Source organism: Eubalaena glacialis, chromosome 8 (assembly GCF_028564815.1).
Source record: "Eubalaena glacialis isolate mEubGla1 chromosome 8, mEubGla1.1.hap2.+ XY, whole genome shotgun sequence".
Classification (NCBI taxonomy): Eukaryota; Metazoa; Chordata; class Mammalia; order Artiodactyla; family Balaenidae; genus Eubalaena; species Eubalaena glacialis.
Window position 1 is genome coordinate 87547483 of NC_083723.1, and position 21119 is coordinate 87568601.

The 21119-nt window shown below is 40.6% G+C and overlaps 1 protein-coding gene across 3 annotated transcripts in view; it reads right to left on the reverse strand.

Moving 5' to 3' along the window:
• The window catches only part of ELMO1 (engulfment and cell motility 1), a 560600-nt gene that overhangs the window by 325804 nt on the left and 213677 nt on the right, over positions 1 to 21119 (reverse strand). The window lies entirely within an intron of this gene.

Genomic DNA, 21119 nt, shown 5'->3' on the forward strand with positions numbered 1-21119 from the left:
GTCTTTGATAATACTTAATTGTTTCCATTTACTACTTGTTAAAGTAACACTGTGTTTTAATAATTACAAAGTAAATGAATATTCCTGAAAAAATAATAAGTATTTCTTTTTCTCTTTCTGACTTACTTCACTCTGTATGATAGACTCCAGGTCCATCCACCTCACTACAAATAGCTGATTCACTTTGTTATACAGCAGAAACTAACACAACATTGTAAAGCGATTATACTCCAATAAACATGTTAAAAATAATAATAATAAGTATTTATGTGACTTCCAAGTTCCAAACAAAGGTCCACTTGCTGGGCCAGGGAGCTACAGTGGACACTCTGATCATCTACATATATACATCCTATATACATCCTCTTGTTGGAGAAACAGTTCTGGATATAATCTGAAGGGACCCACTACCTTGGACAGGTCTGATTGGGCGAAGGTTGTCATTTGACTCAAACTGGACAAGATTTCCATCCAGAAAATTTGAAGTACTTCTCTTAGAAGCCATGAGTCATCAATGGGCACAGGACTGGGTATGTTATGTAAAGCTAGAGATGGAACAGCCATTGCCTTCCCTGTTCATGCTGAAAAAAGAAAAAGCAGTCTGCGGAGACTTCCCTGGCGGTCCAGTGGTTAGGACTCCGCGCTTCCAATGCAGGGGGCGTGGGTTTGATCCTGGTCGGGGAACTAGGATCCCACATGCCGCACAGCATGGCCAAAAAGTAAAATAAAATGAGCCTTAAAAAAAAAAAAAAGAAAGAAAAAAAAAGCGGTCTGCAGAAGTGACCAAAGAAGCAGATAAGCAGAAGATGAAAAACTGCTGGCCTGCAGTCAGAGGAAGATGGAGCAAGGTGGTACCTGAGGGCTAATTGGAAGGCAAGAACTGGATTACTGCACTATCCTAAGTTAAATGAGTTATCATCCTTTATTCAAAGGGGGAAAAGTGCTTAGTTCTGGACTGTGCTTCTTGTTAGAAAGACAAAATCCCAGGCCAGTGGGAGAAGATAAAAAAAAAAATAATGATAAATAAGAGCAAAAGAAGACTCTGATAGGCAGATAGGAAATGTGGCTGTGGGGATATAGAGAAAAGGCATCTTAGGAGACTTTTTAAAGCTTGTGAAATTAGTAAAGACAAAAGTCTTCAGAGTTACTGAGGATTCAGTCAAATGGGCACTTTCTAAGGCTCATGGTGGAAATGTAAATTGTTACAGCGTTTCTTCTAACAAATTTTGCAATATGCATCAAAATCCCTAAAAACACTGCATGGCTAAATCTTGTTGGGGACAAAGGCACGGAATTCTTGGCTGTGGCCACAGGAGCCACCCATGACTGGTCCTTCTGTGAGAAGCTTCTATGAGTATGTACAGAAAAGGCAGGCTTCATCAATAGTGTAGCTTAGCTCCTGTATTTTTAAAATTTTCACTAAGTTTCTGTCAGATAAAGCTAAGCATATACTAAAATGGCATAATAAATTCTACTACATTTTCACTAGAAACCTTAAAATAAAAATTCACTTTGAAAATTTAAAAAACCATAGGATCACATTTTAGAGAAAGCATACTTATTTACATAAGCATAGAAAATATCTGGAAAAGATGTGCACCAAAACTGTAACTATTTTATTTATATATGAAGGAATGTGGCTTATTTTTTTCTAAATCATTTTGATTATCTATATTTCTGAATTCTCTGCAGTTTGTCTTGTTTTCAGAATTAGAATAGTTAAAAAGAGTATTCAAATAATGTAGTTAGAAACAATGTGAATAAAAACCATTTCAAGGAAAGCAAGAAGAATTTAAAAATAGGAAGTACAAATAAACAAAATTAAAAATGAGAGCTTTTATTCTTAAATTTTGACCCAAGTGTCTAAAAATGTCTCCTAAGGAAATAATTCTAAATGTGGACAAATAGTTATGCACCATATGTTCGCTGAATAATTTTTGTGATTTATTTTTAAAAATCCTTAATTATAGGGGAGAACACCTAAGTAAATTACGGTTCAATCACTTATTGCAGTGCTATCCAGCCACTACACATGATTTTTATCAAGGTTTACTTGTGACAAACGGAAATGATAGGAAATTGAACATAAAATTTAATCTCAACTATGTAAAGAACAGAATCCATAGAAAAAGCAATAAAGGAAATATACTAAACAGTAGCAGTGTTTGCTAGTGGAGGGTGGGATTACAGGTATTTTTTTGTGGTTTCCTGTGTGTTTTCTTTGCTTCTTCACAATTTCCTCTCTTCTCCAAAGTTTCCACAATAGGGAAGTATTAAGTTGACTAGCAGAAAGAAAGACTGTTAAAAAGTGGAAATAGAAAGTCCATGAGGTAAAAGTACAAAAACCAAAACAAAACATTGCAGATACATGTTTAGATCTGGAGAGAGAATTCTTTTGAGGGCTTTGAAGGATTCAACCTGACAAGTAATTATCCGTTTACCATGTTTGCTCCTGTAAAAACTGCTAAGGACTCCATGAGTTCTTTGACCACCTCCCCCTTGGTTTCTCCAGGAGGAAGGAGAAGAACACACGTGAGAACTAAGGCTGGGGGCAGTCAAGCAAACGTGAAGCCCCCATACCCGACAGGGATTACAGTGCAAAACCCACAAAAAGATGCTTATCCAACCAAGGCCCCTGGCTCCCTGTACTTCTGCCAGGCTGATGTTTTCACAGAAATCTCTTTTAAGACGGAGGTAATTTTTTCTGACATGTAAACTGAATGAACACGACAAGCTGTTACATAAGCAGCAGTGGAGGACAGAAAGGACGGACTCTTCGCCCACTGGGGTAGGGACATGCTCTGCCGGGCTCAGGGTGTAACAGAGAAGGACACAGAGACACGAGCCACCACTCTGGGAGGGTCCCTGCAGGACCGGGAGCTTGGAGGGGGAGCACCCTTGGTAACCAGCAGCCTTAGGCACTAGACTCACACCCAGTACTAAAAACAGGGCAGTATTATATATACAGTGTTGAGTCACCAGGAAACACTAAAAATAGGACAATGCAAAAGGCTTTTTATAGGAAGAGTATCAATTTTGTTTCCTAGCTACAATGGCCTATAACACAGAGAGTTCCTGTGTTATAGGCCATCCAATTTCCAATTTTCTCATCACTTTCTCTCCTGCTGGCAGATGGGCACACACATCTGTGCACACACAGATATACGCATACACATGCACACACATAAACTTGTAAATCTATCACGCATCCTCCGCTCAGAAGAAACCACCCTGGGTATTCGGATCATGCTATAGCAGTACTCCTGCCACTGGAAAGCCTACAACATCCCCGTGTGTATACAGAGAAAAGAGGCTGCAAGAGTCTACTCCAAAACAGCATCTTCTTTATACTGCCACCAAAGTGAAGTCCTCATGTTTAACCACATAATCTTCTAATTTAAAATGATCAAATATCATCCAAATACCCAGGCACAAATCTTTCATGGCCTGTTGTCAAAGGAGCATTTTCTTCACATTCTCAAGTTGTCCACCCCCTGCTCCTCACCCCCGTTCCTCCTCCAGGGCTAATCCGTGCCTGTCCCTTCGTTTGCCCTCCAATTCCCGCATGTCCAAACCCTTCCCATTCTCTAAGGCCCATCTCAAATGTCCCCACCACATGAGTTCATCTCTAAAATAGGAAGAATAATGGCTGTGCCTTGTGCCTTGTAGAGATGAAATGAGACCCTGCGTGGGAACCATTTGGCCCACGTCCCAAGAAGGACTCAAAATGCTGCTGCTGGTGGGGTGCCACTGTGGCTGTTTTGTTACTGATATAAAACCAATGGAAACCCCAATGGGCCAACCTGAAAATGATATAGACTCAGCAGGCCAATCAGTTTGGTGAACATTTCAAAAGAAAGGGCAGGAATAATAAGAAAGCAAAGGGTTCATAAATACCCATTACCCTTTTTTAACTACGTTGTCTCCTATCTCAGGAGCTTGTGTCATTTCTCACTGGGAAGTCTGTGAGTTTGCAAGAGTTCACGGAGAATTCCTCCCGTTTCCCTTTCTCTCCTCTTCGGAATGAACAAGTACAGGAAGTGTGCCGAGATGCCTGTGCCGGGACGGTTCTTACATAACCACGTTATTCTCAAATTGGTTCTGGTCCCTTCCATTGGAAAGGTTTTGACAGCCTTCCTACACATACAAAATGCCATGCCCAGATTTAGAATCCCACGCCATGGAGCCAGCTCCTGGTGTATAAATTACTTCCTCCCAGACATAAAACAGGTCTGCACGGCGTGTTCACACCTCCTCTCCCGAGGTCACATCACACCGAATTCAGCGCTATGAGACACATCAACAAATGGTGACCATTTGCAAAAAAGGAAAAAAGAAAGTCTCAGGAAAAAGGATGAGAATAGAAGGCCCGCTAACTTGATGTGGATCTGTTCAGTGACTGTCAAAGGCAGGGTCGACAGCAAGCAGGCGACTCTGGGGTCTCTGAACTGGCATTACTTCACCCTCTGGCCTGCACCCCAGACGAGCCAGCAATGCTCTCAGAGGTGCTTTGATACGATCCTACCAGGGGCAAAAACCATGAGGCCAGGCCACGACAGCAGAGCACAACAAGAGGAGGTGCTGGATGTGTACAACAATCCATCATAGATACCAGAATCCCATAACTGTTTGTCCTACTTTAGACTCTGATCTGGTTCTGGCTCTAGCACTGTCTAGCCTAAGTCCAAGGTACTCTAAAGGGTTATCCTGGATAGAGTCAGCCAACTGAAAGGTGCTTCCTGCTGTGAACAGCAAAATTAATTTGATTTATATAGTGATTTTGAGCCCTCCCCTCTTTTGAAAATTCACACAGGAGCAGGTGCCTATGAGAACCAGATCCCTAAGGACATGCTTAGGGATGGGCCTGCATGCTAGCTCCTGAGCTGCTACTCAAGGCAGAGGAAAAGGAACCACCTCTTCATTAAAGAGGCTTTCTGAAGATTATAAAATGCGTGCCCTGCCAAGCACTTTTATCAAATTTCTCTTGAATTCATGGACTTTGGAAGGTATCACCCTTCAGATTAATCTAGCTCCACTTTGAAGCTACATATTTCTACTCTGTAATCCAGCTGGCTATGGTCAAATGAAGAACTATCCCAGTCAAAATGCAGACCCCATACTCATTGCGGCCACCAGACCCAAATGGTAACATCAATAATTAGAATTTATAAAAATTCTCTCAATGCCAGGCAGGTTTCTAAGAACTCGACTTCTATTAACTTATTAATCCCCACCACAAAGCTTAGGTAGGAACTATTACTAAACCATTCTTACTGATGCAGATACTGGGATATAGAAAGGTCAGATAAATTGTCCGAGGTCACACAGCTGAGGAGCAATGGAGCTGGGATGGAAAATCAGGCAGTCTGGTCCCAGAGGCTGTGTTCATAAAAGCTGTGCTATATTAGTCTCAGATGAACTGACCTGTTTATATGTCATAAGCCCACATTCCCTCTGTAACACCCTTGCACCTGCTGGATGGTGCTCCTTTGCTCCAAAGTTCTATGTACAAAGAAAGGATGCCAGGAAAGGGGTACTCTAAGGGGTTAATGACTAACACTGTTTAATAAGTTACCTCCCTCTGCCACAGTCTTGTTTTAAAGGGGACAACATTCTTGTGGGTTTTAAGCTAAAAGTGTAAGGCAGAAGGTTTCGGCTGGGGCAGGGTTCTTCTGAACCTTTTAAAAATTACCCCTTTAAGTACTCCACCTTCTCAGAGCTGCTCTTTATAAAAACATCTTCAGCCTGGAGAGTAATGAATACACATGCCTTTGTTAGGAACGCCCCCTAGTGACTAGAAAACAGATTCAGCACTAACAGGAGATAAACGGCCATCAGGCTCGACAATGGGTGCTGAACGGGAAAGGAGGGGGAAAACACAGAGCAGGAGAAACCCATCTCCTCACTCAGTTTTCAATAGTCACCTCTGAGAAATTTTGCCTAGAGTTAAAATTAATTACATTAAAATACAAGAAGAGAATGAAGCTCAAATATTGTCATAGCAATGAATCACAGTTCATTTGTTTTTAAAAGTTTTCCTTTAGAATATTGCCTCTAAAAATATCAAAGCATTTCAAGAGCACAATTATTCACGTGTCCCTTGTAGGACTGATGTACTTTTCACCATCTTCACATGGCATCTACAGCAGGTAACTGCTGGCTCTGTGGAGGCTGATTCTGAGATGAGATTATCCCCAGTTCTCACTGCTCCTCCACGCTCCCTCCCCTGCCAGGGAAGGGAGAAGGGAAGTAACCTGTCACATACGTAAAGCCACCAACTTGATGGAAATGGCAGCGACAGCACAAGCCCTGCTGCAAGAGTCAGGCAGTGGAAATGGGCCTACTTGTCACCTCTGTCAGCGACGGAGCACACGTGAGGGCTGCCCCCTGCAAGCCAGCCACACTGTGCCCGTTTGGACGGTCCTTTCCCACTCCAGCCGGACAGCAAAGGAGGGACAGGGAAGAAAAGTCCTTCAAGTGATCTACATGGGACTTCTTGGTATCTCTCTGCATCACTAGCAAGTGAGATGACGCTACCCTGAGATGGAGGAGGCCCTACGAGGCTGCGGATACCAACATGAAGAGCCCACCATGCAGGAGCTCTGTCTGGTGATCTGCTCCCCTCGGTTCAATGATGGGGAAATAAAGCCCGATATCCAATCTTCCTGGGTTCTGCCAGAGACTTTCCAAAGCTAACTTTTCCTTTTCTTTATGTGCAGCTACAACTTCAACAAAGCTATGGTCCCTGCGCTTAAAACCAAATGTGAAGACAGCACGTGCTATGCTATGTATCATTTACCAAAAACATCCAAGAAAGACATAGCAGAGCCCTCCCTGGCCATGGTGGTCTTCTCTTCACCTGTAATGAGGAGTCACTGGAAAGACAGGACTCTCACCTGCCAATCAAGGAAGTGACCAACAGAACTGGCTGCAAGTTTTGGCTTAAACTATGGGAATCCTCAAAGAATGCTCTCCTTGGGCTGCTTTTTCTCTCAGCACCCCCCTTGCTATTTGTTGAAGTGAGGAAGGGAAAGGCAGAGATAAAAGGAAAAACATGTCTAAGAGGCTCAAGTACCCCCTACCATCAAAACAGAAGTTTCAGTGATATCTCTGAACATTGAACTCCGCAAGTGGCTACTTAAAAGAAAAAGTTGAAAAGTGAATCTCTAAGTTTCTACTCACCTGAGAAATACATATGAAGAATCAGCTCAAACTTCCCCAGACAGCTTTGTACCACGTCCCAATGATGCTGGTTCATTTTGACTCAATTTACCACTCCTACCCCCTCCAAGTTATTGCTGTCACACATTTTAATTATGTATATTTTTAAATCCCCAAATACATTATTATTATTGTTTCTACAGTCAATATTTATTTGGATAGTCTATTTCCAGTGCATTCTTTCCTGCATTTCCATGTTAAGACAGAAGAAAATATTAGACTGTATAGATTGTTATGCCCCATATAAAAGACTTTCACTACAGCATAAGGAAAAATAATTGGGAATGAGAGTCAGGAGATGTGGGTACTACATAAATGCTCACCTGCCATGAACTGCAGGCCAATCTCACTTAACAAGGAGGCCAGCTGGGCATCTTAGAATGGTCCTAGCTTCTGCAGGGCCTTGAGGCTAAACAGACCTCCCGAGGAGATCCTAAGGCCCCCTGTCTTGGTCCTACAACTTCACACTCTGCAGGCTGATAAGCAGAGCTGTAATGCAATTGCGTGTCCCAGTGGCTGGTCCTCCGAGTCCTGGGGGGAGGGGGGCGGTCTGGCTGGGAGTCGTCAATGGCTATGGTTTTGCACCGTCGAGGGGCTGATTCTGCTCAGGTCTCACTAACAACTGGAATCTCCTGGCTAGTGTACATCCAGATGGAGCAAGGCTAGAAATGATTAGGACTGGGGTTTTGCTGCATTTTGAATAGGGAAAGGGGGTTTCTGATCAGAATGGGCCAGAGCACACTGTCAATGAGGCAGAAAATAGATCTAGTTCTGGGGAAGAGGCGCATGCAGTATGTGCCTGCAAGTTCATCCAGACTGAACCTAAACATTCAGGGGTCTCAGCAATCCCTCCACCAACGTCCGCAAAAGGTCCCTCAGGCGGAAGGGATAGCCTGGACCTGGGCGGACTGGTTACTACTTGCCAGAGCTTCCTCACAGAGGGCTCCAGCCCCGACGGGGACCCCCTGAATCCCGTGTGGCTAAAACTTACAGAATTTCAATAAATGACTGAAAAATATGTTAGTTGTCCTTTGCTTGTATGCCCTATTGTTTATGGGTCATATCTTAAACTATTTGAAAGCAGGGTGCTTGGTTAGGAATACTATCCCAATTATTAAATCATTCCTATGGGAAAATGTGATTTTCTTTATTAAAATCTGCTTTAACTTGTGGTTTCCAGATATGCCTTGTTGCAAAAGGGGGTTGAGGACCACAAAACCTAGGTAAATGTTCAAATTTACTTTCCGTATGTTCTAGATTCTTCCTAATGCTGTCCTTGTACTCCAAGGGACTGAATCACATTCTCAGTGACAAAACCTTTAAGAAAGTCCTGTTAGGAGTGATGCTGAAATATAAGCCAGGTCCACCATAGGCTGAGTTCTCATCTATGTAGAATGAGTTTAGAATGAAAACTGATGGTAGAATGAAAATTCACCTGATTTCAGGGATGTGGTATTTTGGTACAGCAGCAGTTTCAAGGCAGCTTCTTGAAATAAATGACTCAAGTCACGGTAGGTTATAGTACTCCGCCCCTCCCAGCCCCACTGTCCTGAGCACTGCCCTGCTCTGCAAATGTTTGTTAACCTCTCACACGCCTGTGAGCTAGTGAAAGACAGGCTTTCTCTTCCCCACTTAACACGTACGGGACACGTGGCTAGGAGAGAGCTGAGCCTAGGACCGCCTGGGATTCTCCGCTCCATGGCTCACCCCTGCCCAAAAGCTCCTCAGGGACTTAAAGTACATTGATTCTCCTTATTTCCTGTAGTTATGTTCTATGAAGTCACCACAAACCCTGAATTAACGAACACTGAGCCATTGGTCTTAGGGGCAATAAAGGGTTAGATTCCTTCGAGCCCCTGGTCACAAGATTTTTGTCAACCGATCAATATATAACCTTGTTTTACGTGCGTTTCTATTTAAGGACACAGTATTTAACACATACTGTTGATTCATTAACACTGAACTCACAGCAACAGCACTATCACTCATGCGTGCACAAAATTTATCTAATGCACATGTTTTCTCTTTAAGGCCCACTGCAGCCTCCTACACTTAGGAACCCTGGACAGCACTTGAGCACAATGCTTGGGGGCCATTTTAAACAGCAAAATCACCAACAGAAAGCACAAGGTTTCAGAAAACGTGGCCCCAGCTAGACTGCAAAAAGGACGCTCGTTTACAATATGAGCTGAAACAAGAAGGCAGAGAGCCACCTTGTCTGACCTCATGGGCCTGCCCAGCAGCTCAAATTTTTTGCCACTCTGTGCTTGTCTGCAAACGCCTATGAAAGCACCACAATGGCTGATTTGGGGGTTGCAAATAAATTTTAGTGAATAGGTGAGTTTGCGGATATGGAATCCGTGAAGACTGACTGCATATTTCAAGCCCTCTGAATTTAAAATTCTCTGTGATCTGTCTCTCGCTTGCAATTAAACTCTACTTCTCTGTCCCCAGGCAACATAAACACTGGCCATGACAAATTACTTGCAGTTACCCAAGCACACATTATTCCTTCATCTTTCACTGCTACTTTGAACCATGCAGTTTCTCCCTATCTTCCTGGGACAACTTACAACTCTCACATTCTCCCATCACTGTGTGCCACAGTGTCATGGGACACTGGGCGACATTCCAATAATAATATTAATAGTGGTTGTAACATCATCATAAAGCCTCCAAATTCGTAGTCTGCTTGCTGTGACCAGGCACCGTTCTGTATGATTTATAAATATCTACTCATTTAATCCACACAACAAACCTATTGATAGAAACAACTAACATGCCCCATTTTAAAGACAAGAAAACTGATTCATGATGATGTCAAGTACCTTGTCGGAATCACTCAGCCTGTGAGTGACAGAGTCAGGAACAGCCCTGGACAAGCTTAATCCCAATGTCACACTCTCCCAGTAGCTGTTGAATTCTAGTAGCATTTAGACTATGATGCTTTCTTCTGTGATATGGGAACAGGGATGGAGATGGAGATGGAGGAAGAGATATATAAATATGCATCTCATTTCATTCCCTGCCATCTGTATTTAAAAAATATATTAAAATGACACCAAGCACTGCATATGTAATTATGTAGAATTATACTTGTGCAACTATGCATAATTGTCTTCTATCACCTAAGAAGGTAAAAAATCCTTTAAAAATTTGAACATAAATCTGTATTAATCATGTTTTTTTTCATTTTTTGTACTTTCTGATGCTTTGGTATCTTGGGTCCTTGCTGACATTAGAGGGACTGCCCTTTGCAGAGTGACCTACTTCCTAGAGATAAGAAGCCTGCCTTTCATATGCAAACCAACCAATCCAGGTCCTATTCCCCAACCTCCTTTAGCAGGCTTTTGTACTTTGGGCCACCATCCCCCTGCCCTAATGACCACAGGGCCGGGTACCAGACAACTAGGGGTAGCAGGTAGGCTCCAGAACCCAAGGAGATTATTCAAAGTAGTCAATTCTGAGCCTACTTACCTTCTGTGCCTCGGTTTTCCCGTGGAAATCACAACAAAGCCTGTTGCCTGTGTTTTCCCCTTGCTCCCTCTGCCTCCTGACCAACCCTGGTGCTTCCCTTGTGTCCCTGCATGATGTGACATGCTCCCTCCTCTTGGGAACCATGAATAACAAACTGTCTTTTCAAGAGCGACCATCTCCAGGGACACTGCTGGCCTTACCATACCTGAATACAATACAACCTACATTTTAAGAGTCTTAATTCTGAAATAATATTTTTCCCATTACCTTTTTCCACCTTTACATTTTAGTCTTTTTCTTTTAAGACGATCTGAAAATGTTAAGGGAAATGTTTATCAAAACGTTTCATATTAAAGTACATTATATTGTTCAGAAGCAGTTCCTTTTTTAAACTGAGCTTATTTTAGCCCCAGTCAAGCTAAAGAAAAAGAAAAAAAAGGAACTCGGAAAAAAACCCAGCTTTGTCCAATTTTAACGTCGGCCTTGGTCCAAGAGGGCTCAGGAAAATGAACTACAGACATCTCTTTTTTAATGTTTGTCCAATAGACTGGACAAAGGTAAAATCCACAGATAGAGACGCTGTCAATTCGACATCAAAATAGCTACATTCTGAAGGGTCTCTGGCCAGGAATTCAACTCTTCACAGAGTAGGAAAACCATAGTGCACAGCTTCTGGTCATTATAATCAACAGGGCATAGTTTGTATACAGGCATTTCCCCCATTTTCAAAATAAAATCATTCTAAAAATAAGAATCTGCCTTCTATCACCTTGAGAAGTACACATGCCCCTCCTTAGATGTTCCAATGAGATTAGTATTAACTCAGACAACGCTGACCCCTTCCTCCTACCGGGAAACCTACAGAGGCATGTCCATTTTGCAACTAAGAAACCATTAACTAAGAGATCTCAGAAGAATAAGCAGCTTTGCTTTAAAAGCAAGTGCTTTTCTGTGTTACGACTAAACATAGAAGCCATATAGCCACTTCAGACTGAGATTTTAGAATGATTTCACCAGAAAAATCTGCTCTGTTGGGATGCTGTGCTGAGAAGAAATGTGAGGCCCATGTGCCTTCTCAAAGGTGTTGTGTTTTATTATCCTGTAACAAACTGTTCTTCTTGCCTTGTTGGAGCAATGGACCCTCTACTTTGGAAAACTTGAAAAGCTGACTATGATTTTCTTGCTCTCCAAAAAGCAAGGAAGGGAAATGCCGTCTGCTGGGTGCATCCGCCGTGCCCGGCACAGTGCCAGCTGCTCACAGATGGTCTCACAGGGCCCTGAAACAGCCACATAATAGAAGAGCGCCTGCCCAGTTTCACACTGAGGAAGCTGACACCCAAATAGGTTAAATAACTGCCCCACTGGCCAGTTATTAATAAACGGCTTATTATTAGTAAATGGCTTGGAAGTAGGCAGTAGGGCATTAAAATCTAGGCCCACTCAACTCCAAAAAGTTGTCACTTAACACTTCCTGGGTACTGCCTACTCTGGAGACATGAACTGAGAAATAGCAATCTTATATGAATTGAACTTTCCTTCAAGGAGATCCAAAAGGTTATCCAAATCTCAAATTGCTTCTGAAGGAGGTAACAGGAAGGAGGTCAGTAAGGAGTTAATGGGCAAGATTATTCCTCCTTTGGAAGCACAGAGAGAATCTTGCACCAGGGCAGCTTCCAGCATCCAGAGCTTTCGTGGCCAGACACTTGAGGTCCTCAACCAGCTTTCAGCGCTTTGCACAATGGCCTCTAGGTGGCACAGTGAACATGTGTTTCCATCACTGCAGCTTGTCTCTTTCTGGTGACTGAGGGTTAGTCAAAAGTGAAAATCACTGCTTGTGAAAGCAGCTGCATCGTTTCTAGCATTAGAAATCATTACTGACTAGTCTTTCTGATTTCTCCATTCTCTGATACAAGATCGTGGCCTGGAAAAAGTTTCAGAGGAAGGACTAAAATTGAAAACTCAGAAAAGAACAGGGGAAAAATTAAGGACAACACTCTCCTTTGGTTATTTTCTGTTCAAGGCCTTTGCTTTTTCTAAAACGACTTTTCAAGTCCTTGGAGTGGAGGCCACATAAGTACTAAAGGCCTTAAAACCACATCAAATTAACTTTCAGCTTAAAAATGCATTGTTTTTAATAAAGTACTCATGAAGCAGAACATTCATCTGACACTGAAAACTAAGACAGTAGGATGTACCTTAATAGCAAACTGTGGAAGGAATTAACAATCATGTTAAGACAGATGGAGCTCCATTGAGAAAAATCACTCAGTTTGGCTCATGGGATATCCCAGTGATTTCACACAGGACCAGAGCATGAAAATAAAAGGAGGTGCTTCATACCTCCCACCCCCATTATGTATATATCCTTCCTAGGGACCTGTAATAACCCGAGAACCTGGGATAATCCAAGTCCCACCACGTGGTCTTTCCCCAAATTCCCTCTCTCCTCCATCTCTCATACACATGCCCAGGAAAAGAAGTAACACTGTGCATTCTGGGATCCAACTGCCCCCAACAAAAACCAATAGGACCCGAGGTAAAGACACTTCGAGTCCAGGGATCAGTACTCATAAAGACATCATTTTGCATTTTCTACATAGTTCAAATGCACTAGAACTCCAAGTAAAATGGATCCAAGTAAAATCCAAGTAAAAATGAAGTGGCAGTAGCTCAGGCGTACCCTACAACCAGGCTCTCCACCAGGACAGAATATCAGGATCAAGGGGAAGCATTTTGAAATGTACACACCTTGGTCTCTTCCCTGGCCATTTTGATATGACTTGAGGGTAAGAGAGATTTTTGTTAAAAACTTTTTGCTAAAATTTAGAAAAATAGATTCAGCTAAAATATCAAATGGAATGTCAAAGTCAAAATTTGGGATATGACAGTATAAAAATGATGTCATAATACCTCTGTAAAGCAAGTTGCAAAGCTAAATACAATGCTTCACAAGTATTCTTATTAGAAAAGACATGTTAAGACTACCAGTATAAAAGGAATAACATCAAATTACTAGGTTTTTTTTTTTTTTTTAGTTTAAGAAACATTGAAGAGGTTTATAAAAGAGTTACTCTGATCCGGTTAAAGTGGAAATTACTCAATGTTTGTGGAAAGCAAATCGATGATATTAAAAGCTTTAAAAATATATACCATAGAAATGCCAGTTCCACAGATTTATCCTAATAACATGATCATGGATGTACATAAATACTGGGTGGCAAAGATGTTAATTATGGACTTATTGGTAATTTCAAAACACTGAAACACTCAGTAAAAGAGCTTGGTTAAATAAACTGTAGTACATCCAAATAATAAAAACTCTTCAGTAATGAAAAACAACCCATGTAACTGATGTGGAAACATTTTGAAAGACAATTTCCATGAAAGACAAGGTTTCCCAAATAACAATAAGGCATGGATACCAATGTGTATAAATAAATATTAATATGTGTGTGTGTGTGTGTGTGTGTGTGTGTGTGTGTGTATTCAAGAAAAGAGTATTTGCAGTTATAAAATAATGCCTGGGTTGGAGGAACCAAGATGGCGGAGTAGAAGGACGTGCTCTCATTCCCCCTTGCGAGAACACCAGAATCACAACTAGCTGCTGGACAATCATCGACAGGAAGACACTGGAACTCACCAAAAAAGATACCCCACATCCAAAGACAAAGGAGAAGCCACAATGAGATGGTAGGAGGAGTGCAATCACAGCAAAATAAAAATCCCATAACGGCTGGGTGGGTGACTCACAGACTGGAGAACACTTATACCACAGAAGTCCACCCACTGGAGTGAAGGTTCCGAGCCCCACGTCAGGCTTCCCAACCTGGGGGTCCTGCAACGGGAGGAGGAATTCCTAGAGAATCAGACTTTGAAGGCTAGTGGGAATTGATTGCAGGACTTCGACAGGACTGTGGGAAACAGAGACTCCACTCTTGGAGGGCACACACAAAGTAGTGTGCAAATCGGGACCCAGGGGAAGGAGCAGGGACCCCAGGGGAGACTGAACCAGACTTACCTGCTAGTGTTGGAGGGTCTCCTGCATAGGGGGTGGTGGCTGTGGCTCACTGTGGGGACAAGGACACTGCCAGCAGAAGTTCTGGGAAGGACTCCTTGGCGTGAGCCCTCCCAGAGTCTGAGCCCTCCCAGAGTCTGTCATTAGCCCCACCAAAGAGCCCAGGTAGGCTCCAGTGTTGGGTTGCCTCAGGCCAAACAACCAACAGGGAGGGAACCCAGCCCCACCCATCAACAGTCAAGTGGATTAAAGTTTTACTGAGCTCTGCCCACCAGAGCAACAGTCAGCTTTACCCACCACCAGTCCCTCCCATCAAGCCTCTTAGATAGCATCATCCACCAGAGGGCAAACAGCAGAAGCAAGAAGAACTACAATCCTACAGCCTGTGGAACAAAAACCACATTCACAGAAAGACAGACAAGATGAAAAGGCAGAGGGCCTTTGATGAAGGAACAAGATAAAACCCCAGAAAAACAAGTAAATGAAGTGGAGATAGGCAACCTTCCAGAAAGAGAATTCAGAATAACGATAGTGAAGATGATCCAGGACCTCGGAAAAAGAATGGAGGCAAAGATCAAGAAGATGCAAGAAACGTTTAACAAAGACCTAGAAGAATTAAAGAACAAACAAACAGAGATGAACAATACAATAACTGAAATGAAAACTACACTAGAAGGAATCAATAGCAGAATAACTGAGGCAGAAGAACGGATAAGTGACCTGGAAGACAGAATGATGGAATTCGCATTATAGGGGTCCCAGAAGGAGAAGAGAGAGAGAAAGGACCCGAGAAAATATTTGAAGAGATTATAGTCAAAAACTTCCCTAACATGGGAAAGGAAATAGCCACCCAAGTCCAGGAAGCACAGCGAGTCCCATACAGGATAAACCCAAGGAGAAACATGCCGAGACACATAGTAATCAAATTGGCAAAAATTAAAGACAAAGAAAAATTATTGAAAGCAGCAAGGGAAAAATGAAACATAACATACAAGGGAACTCCCATAAGGTTAACAGCTGATTTCTCAGCAGAAACTCTACAAGCCAGAAGGGAGTGGCATGATATACTTAAAGTGATGAAAGGGAAGAACCTACAACCAACATTACTCTACCCGGCAAGGATCTCATTCAGATTCGATGGACAAATCAAAAGCTTTACAGACAAGCAAAAGCTAAGAGAATTCAGCACCACCAAATCAGCTGTACAACAAATGCTAAAGGAATTTCTCTAAGTGGGAAACACAAGAGAAGAAAAGGACTTACAAAAACAAACCCAAAACAATTAAGAAAATGGTCATAGGAACATACATATCGATAATTACCTTAAACATGAATGGATTAAATGCTCCAACCAAAAGACACAGGTTTGCTGAATGGATACAAAAACAAGACCCATATAAATGCTGTCTACCAGAGACCCACTTCAGACCTAGGGACACATACAGACTGAAAGTGAGGGGATGGAAAAAGATATTCCATGCAAATGGAAATCAAAAGAAAGCTGGAGTAGCTATACTCATATCAGATAAAATAGACTTTAAAATAAAGAATGTTATAAGAGACAAGAAAGGACACTACATAATGATCAAGGGATCAATCCAAGAAGAAGATATAACAATTATAAATATATATGCACCCAACATAGGAGCACCTCAATACATAAGGCAACCGCTAACAGCTATAAAAGAGGAAATCGACAGTAACACAATAATAGTGGGGGACTTTAACACCTCACTTACACCAATGGACAGATCATCCAAAATGAAAATAAATAAGGAAACAGAAGCTTTAAATGACACAATAGACCAGATAGAATTAATTGATATTTATAGGACATTCCATCCAAAAACAGCAGATTACACTTTCTTCTCAAGTGCGCACGGAACATTCTCCAGGATAGATCACATCTTGGGTCACAAATCAAGCCTCAGTAAAGTTAAGAAAATTGAAATCAAATCAAGCATCTCTTCTGACCACAATGCTATGAGATTAGAAATGAATTACAGGGAAAAAAACGTAAAAAACACAAACACATGGAGGCTAAACAATATGTTACTAAATAACCAAGAGATCACTGAAGAAATCAAAGAGGAAATCAAAAAATACCTAGAGACAAATGACAATGAAAACACAATGATTCAAAACTCATGGGACGCAGCAAAAGCAGTTCTAAGAGGGAAGTTTACAGCTATACAAGCCTACCTCAGGAAACAAAAAAAATCTCAACTAAACAATCTAACCTTACACCTAAAGGAACTAGAGAAAGAAGAACAAACAAAACCCAAAGTTAGCAGAAGGAAAGAAATCATAAAGATCAGAGCAGAAATAAATGAAATAGAAACAAAGAAAACAATAGCAAAGATCAATAAAACTAAAAGCTGGTTCTTTGAGAAGATAAACAAAATTGATAAACGATTAGCCAGACTCATCAAGAAAACGAAGGAGAGGACTCAAATCAATAAAGTTGGAAATGAAAAAGGAGAAGTTACAACAGACACCGCAGAAATACAAAGCATCCTAAGAGACTACTACAAGCAACTCTGTGCCAATAAAATGGACCACCTGGAAGAAATGGACAAATTCTTAGAAAGGTATAGTCTTCCAAGACTGAACCAGAAAGAAGCAGAAAATATGAACAGACCAATCACAAGTAATGAAATTGAAACTGTGATTAAAAATCTTCCAACAAACAAAAGTCGAGCACCAGATGGCTTCACAGGTGAATTCTATCACACATTTAGAGAAGAGGTAACACCCATCCTTCTCAAACTCTTCCAAAAAATTACAGAGGAAGGAACACTCCCAAACTCATTCTAGAGGCCACCATCACCCTGATACCAAAACCAGACAAAGATACTACAAAAAAAGAAAATTACAGACCAATATCACTGATGAATATAGATGCAAAAATCCTCAACAAAATACTAGCAAACAGAATCCAACAACACATTAAAAGGATCATACACCATGACCAAGTGGGATTTATCCCAGGGATGCAAGGATTCTTCAATACACGCAAATCAATCACTGTGATACACCATATTAACAAATTGAAGAATGAAAACCATATGATCATCTCAATAGATGCAGAAAAAGCTTTTGACAAAACTCAACATCCATTTATGATAAAAACTCTCCAGAAAGTGGGCATAGAGGGAAACTACCTCAACATAATAAAGGCCATATATGACAAACCCACAGCCAACATCATTCTCAATGGTAAAAAACTGAAAGCATTTCCTCTAAGATCAGGAACGAGACAAGGATGTCCACTCTCACCACTATTATTCAACATAGTTTTGGAAGTCCTGGCCACGGCAATCAGAGAAGAGAAAGAAATAAAAGGAATACAAATTGGAAAAGAAAAAGTAAAATTGTCACTGTTTGCAGATGACATGATACTATACATAGAGAATCCTAAAGATGCTACCAGAGAACTACTAGAGCTAATCAATGAATTTGGTAAAGTAACAGGATACAAAATTAATGCACAGAAATCTCTTGCATTCCTATACACTAATAATGAAAAATCTGAAAGAGAAGTTATCAAAACACTCCCGTTTGCCATTGCAACAAAAAGAATAAAATACCTAGGAATAAACCTACCTAGGGAGACAAAAGATCTGTATGCAGAAAACTATAAGACACTGATGAAAGAAATTAAAGATGATACCAACAGATGGAGAGATATACCATGTTCTTGGATTGGAAGAATCAATGTTGTGAAAATGACTATACTACCCAAAGCAATCTACAGATTCAATGCAATCCCTATCAAATTACCAATGACATTTTTTACAGAACTAGATCAAATCATCTTAAAATTTGTATGGAGACACAAAAGACCCCGAATAGCCAAAGCAGTCTTGAGGGAAAAAAACGGAGCTGGAGGAATCAGACTCCCTGACTTCAGACTATACTACAAAGCTACAGTAATCAAGACAATATGCTATTGGCACAAAAACAGAAACAGATCAATGGAACATGATAGAAAGCCCAGAGATAAACCCACGCACCTATGGTCAACTAATCTATGACAAAGGAGGCAAAGATATACAATGGAGAAAAGACAGTCTCTTCAATAAGTGGTGCTGGGAAAACTGGACAGCTACATGTAAAAGAATGAAATTAGAACACTCCCTAACACCATATACAGAAATAAACTCAAAATAGATTTGAGACCTAAATGTAAGACCAGACACTATCAAACTCTTAGAGGAAAACATAGGAAGAACACTCTTTGACATAAATCACAGCAAGATCTTTTTTGATCCATCTCCTAGAGTAATGGAAATAAAAACAAAAATAAACAAATGGGACCTAATGAAACTTCAAAGCTTTTGCACAGCAAAGGAAACCATAAACAAGACCAAAAGACAACCCTCAGAACGGGAGAAAATATTTGCAAACGAATCAACAGACAAAGGATTAACCTCCAAAATATATAAACAGCTCATGCAGCTCAATATTAAAGAAACAAACAACCCAATCCAAAAATGGGCAGAAGACCTAAATAGACATTTCTCCAAAGAAGACATACAGATGGCCAAGAAGCACATGAAAAGCTGCTCAACATCACTAATTATTAGAGAAATGCAAATCAAAACTACAGTGAGGTATCACCTCACACCAGTTAGAATGGGCATCATCAGAAAATCTACAAACAACAAATGCTGGAGAGGGTGTGGAGAAAACGGAACCCTCTTGCACTGTTGGTGGGAATGTAAATTGATACAGCCACTATGGAGAACAGTATGGAGGTTCCTTAAAAAATTAAAAATAGAATTACCATATGACCCAGCAATCCCACTACTGGGCATATACCCAGAGAAAACCATAATTCAAAAAGACACATGCACCCGAATGTTCATTGCAGCACTATTTACAATAGCCAGGTCATGGAAGCAACCTAAATGCCCATCGACAGACGAATGGAAAAAGAAGATGTGGTACATATATACAATGGAATATTACTCAGCCATAAAAAGGAACGAAATTGGGTCAGTTGTAGAGAAATGGATAGATCTAGAGACTGTCATACAGAGTGAAGTTAAGTCAGAAAGAGAAAAACAAATATCATATATTAACGCATATATGTGGAACCTAGAAAAATGGTACAGATGAACCTGTTTGCAGGGCAGAAATTGAGACACAGATGTAGAGGACAAATGTTTGGACACCAAGGGGGGAAAGCGGTGGGGGGTGATGGTGGTGGTGTGCTGAATTGGGTGATTGGGATTGACATGTATACACTGATGTGTATAAAATTGATGACTAATAAGAACCTGCAGTATAAAAAAACAAACAAACAAACAAAAACAACTAATACTAAACTTTCTTTGGGTTATTTGTACGGAAATTTGTTAATATAAATGTTTCAGACATTACATGAAATTTCTAAAAATCTTATATGTTCTGGTATAATGTTATAAGTCATAATTCTAGTCATTACTTTAAAATGTATATCTCAGAAATAACTAAATTTCCTTGTCAATTGTATTATTATGAACTTTCATCAAATGTTTAACCGTGGTCATTTTTAAGTCTTTTGTCATTTACAGACAGTTCTGGGTGTACTCTGATGCTTTTGCAAAAATGTTCCTATAAAAGAGTTTCATCTTCAAGGAATTCATGGAAAAGACTCTGACAAGTACAGGTTTCTGGTAACTGACTATACTGTTGAACTGAATGAACAAGCATTTTCAGAACTCTAATGGAAAACTGATGAATTCATAAAAGTGCTAACAAAAGATCAAGATAAAAAAACATTAATCACGTGGGACTGAGTGAACTGATGAGGATGATTATAATTTTTGTGACTTTCTGTTTGCATTAAAAAAAAAAAATCCCACAAGGACTCAGAGGCAAAAAATATACAAATCAATTTTCACTGCAAAGTAAAGGAGCTGTTACAGTGGAGGATTACTGGACTGAATGTCAATATGAGTGTGTTTCGTGTTTGGTAATTGCAATCATTGTTGCTTTTGTTGTGGTCATCCATTTACAATGCTTGGTGCCAGTTTATTTATCTCTTGTAAAAATAAAATACAATGTGTGTGTGTGAAAAAATTAAAAAAAAAAAATAATGCCTGGTGATTTCTAATCACTGAAGCCAGAAATCTCATTTATGATGCTTATGAAGGAGGTAGAAAAGAAACCCAAGTTTACACCTGCAGAATTTGAGATTAATTAACCAAAGGTCATATAGAAATGTGATGGTGATAAAAGCAAGAATAGACCAGAAGTAGAAACAAAAACAACAGTTTATATTCAGGACAAGCTGTGTTCTGATTTGCAAACTGAATAAAAAGAAAATCTAGGAGATATCTTATCAGCATCCATAGCAAGACAAAACTTTTAGGAAAAAATAAATTGCATAAATCAGATCATGATTAAATTTCAGGAG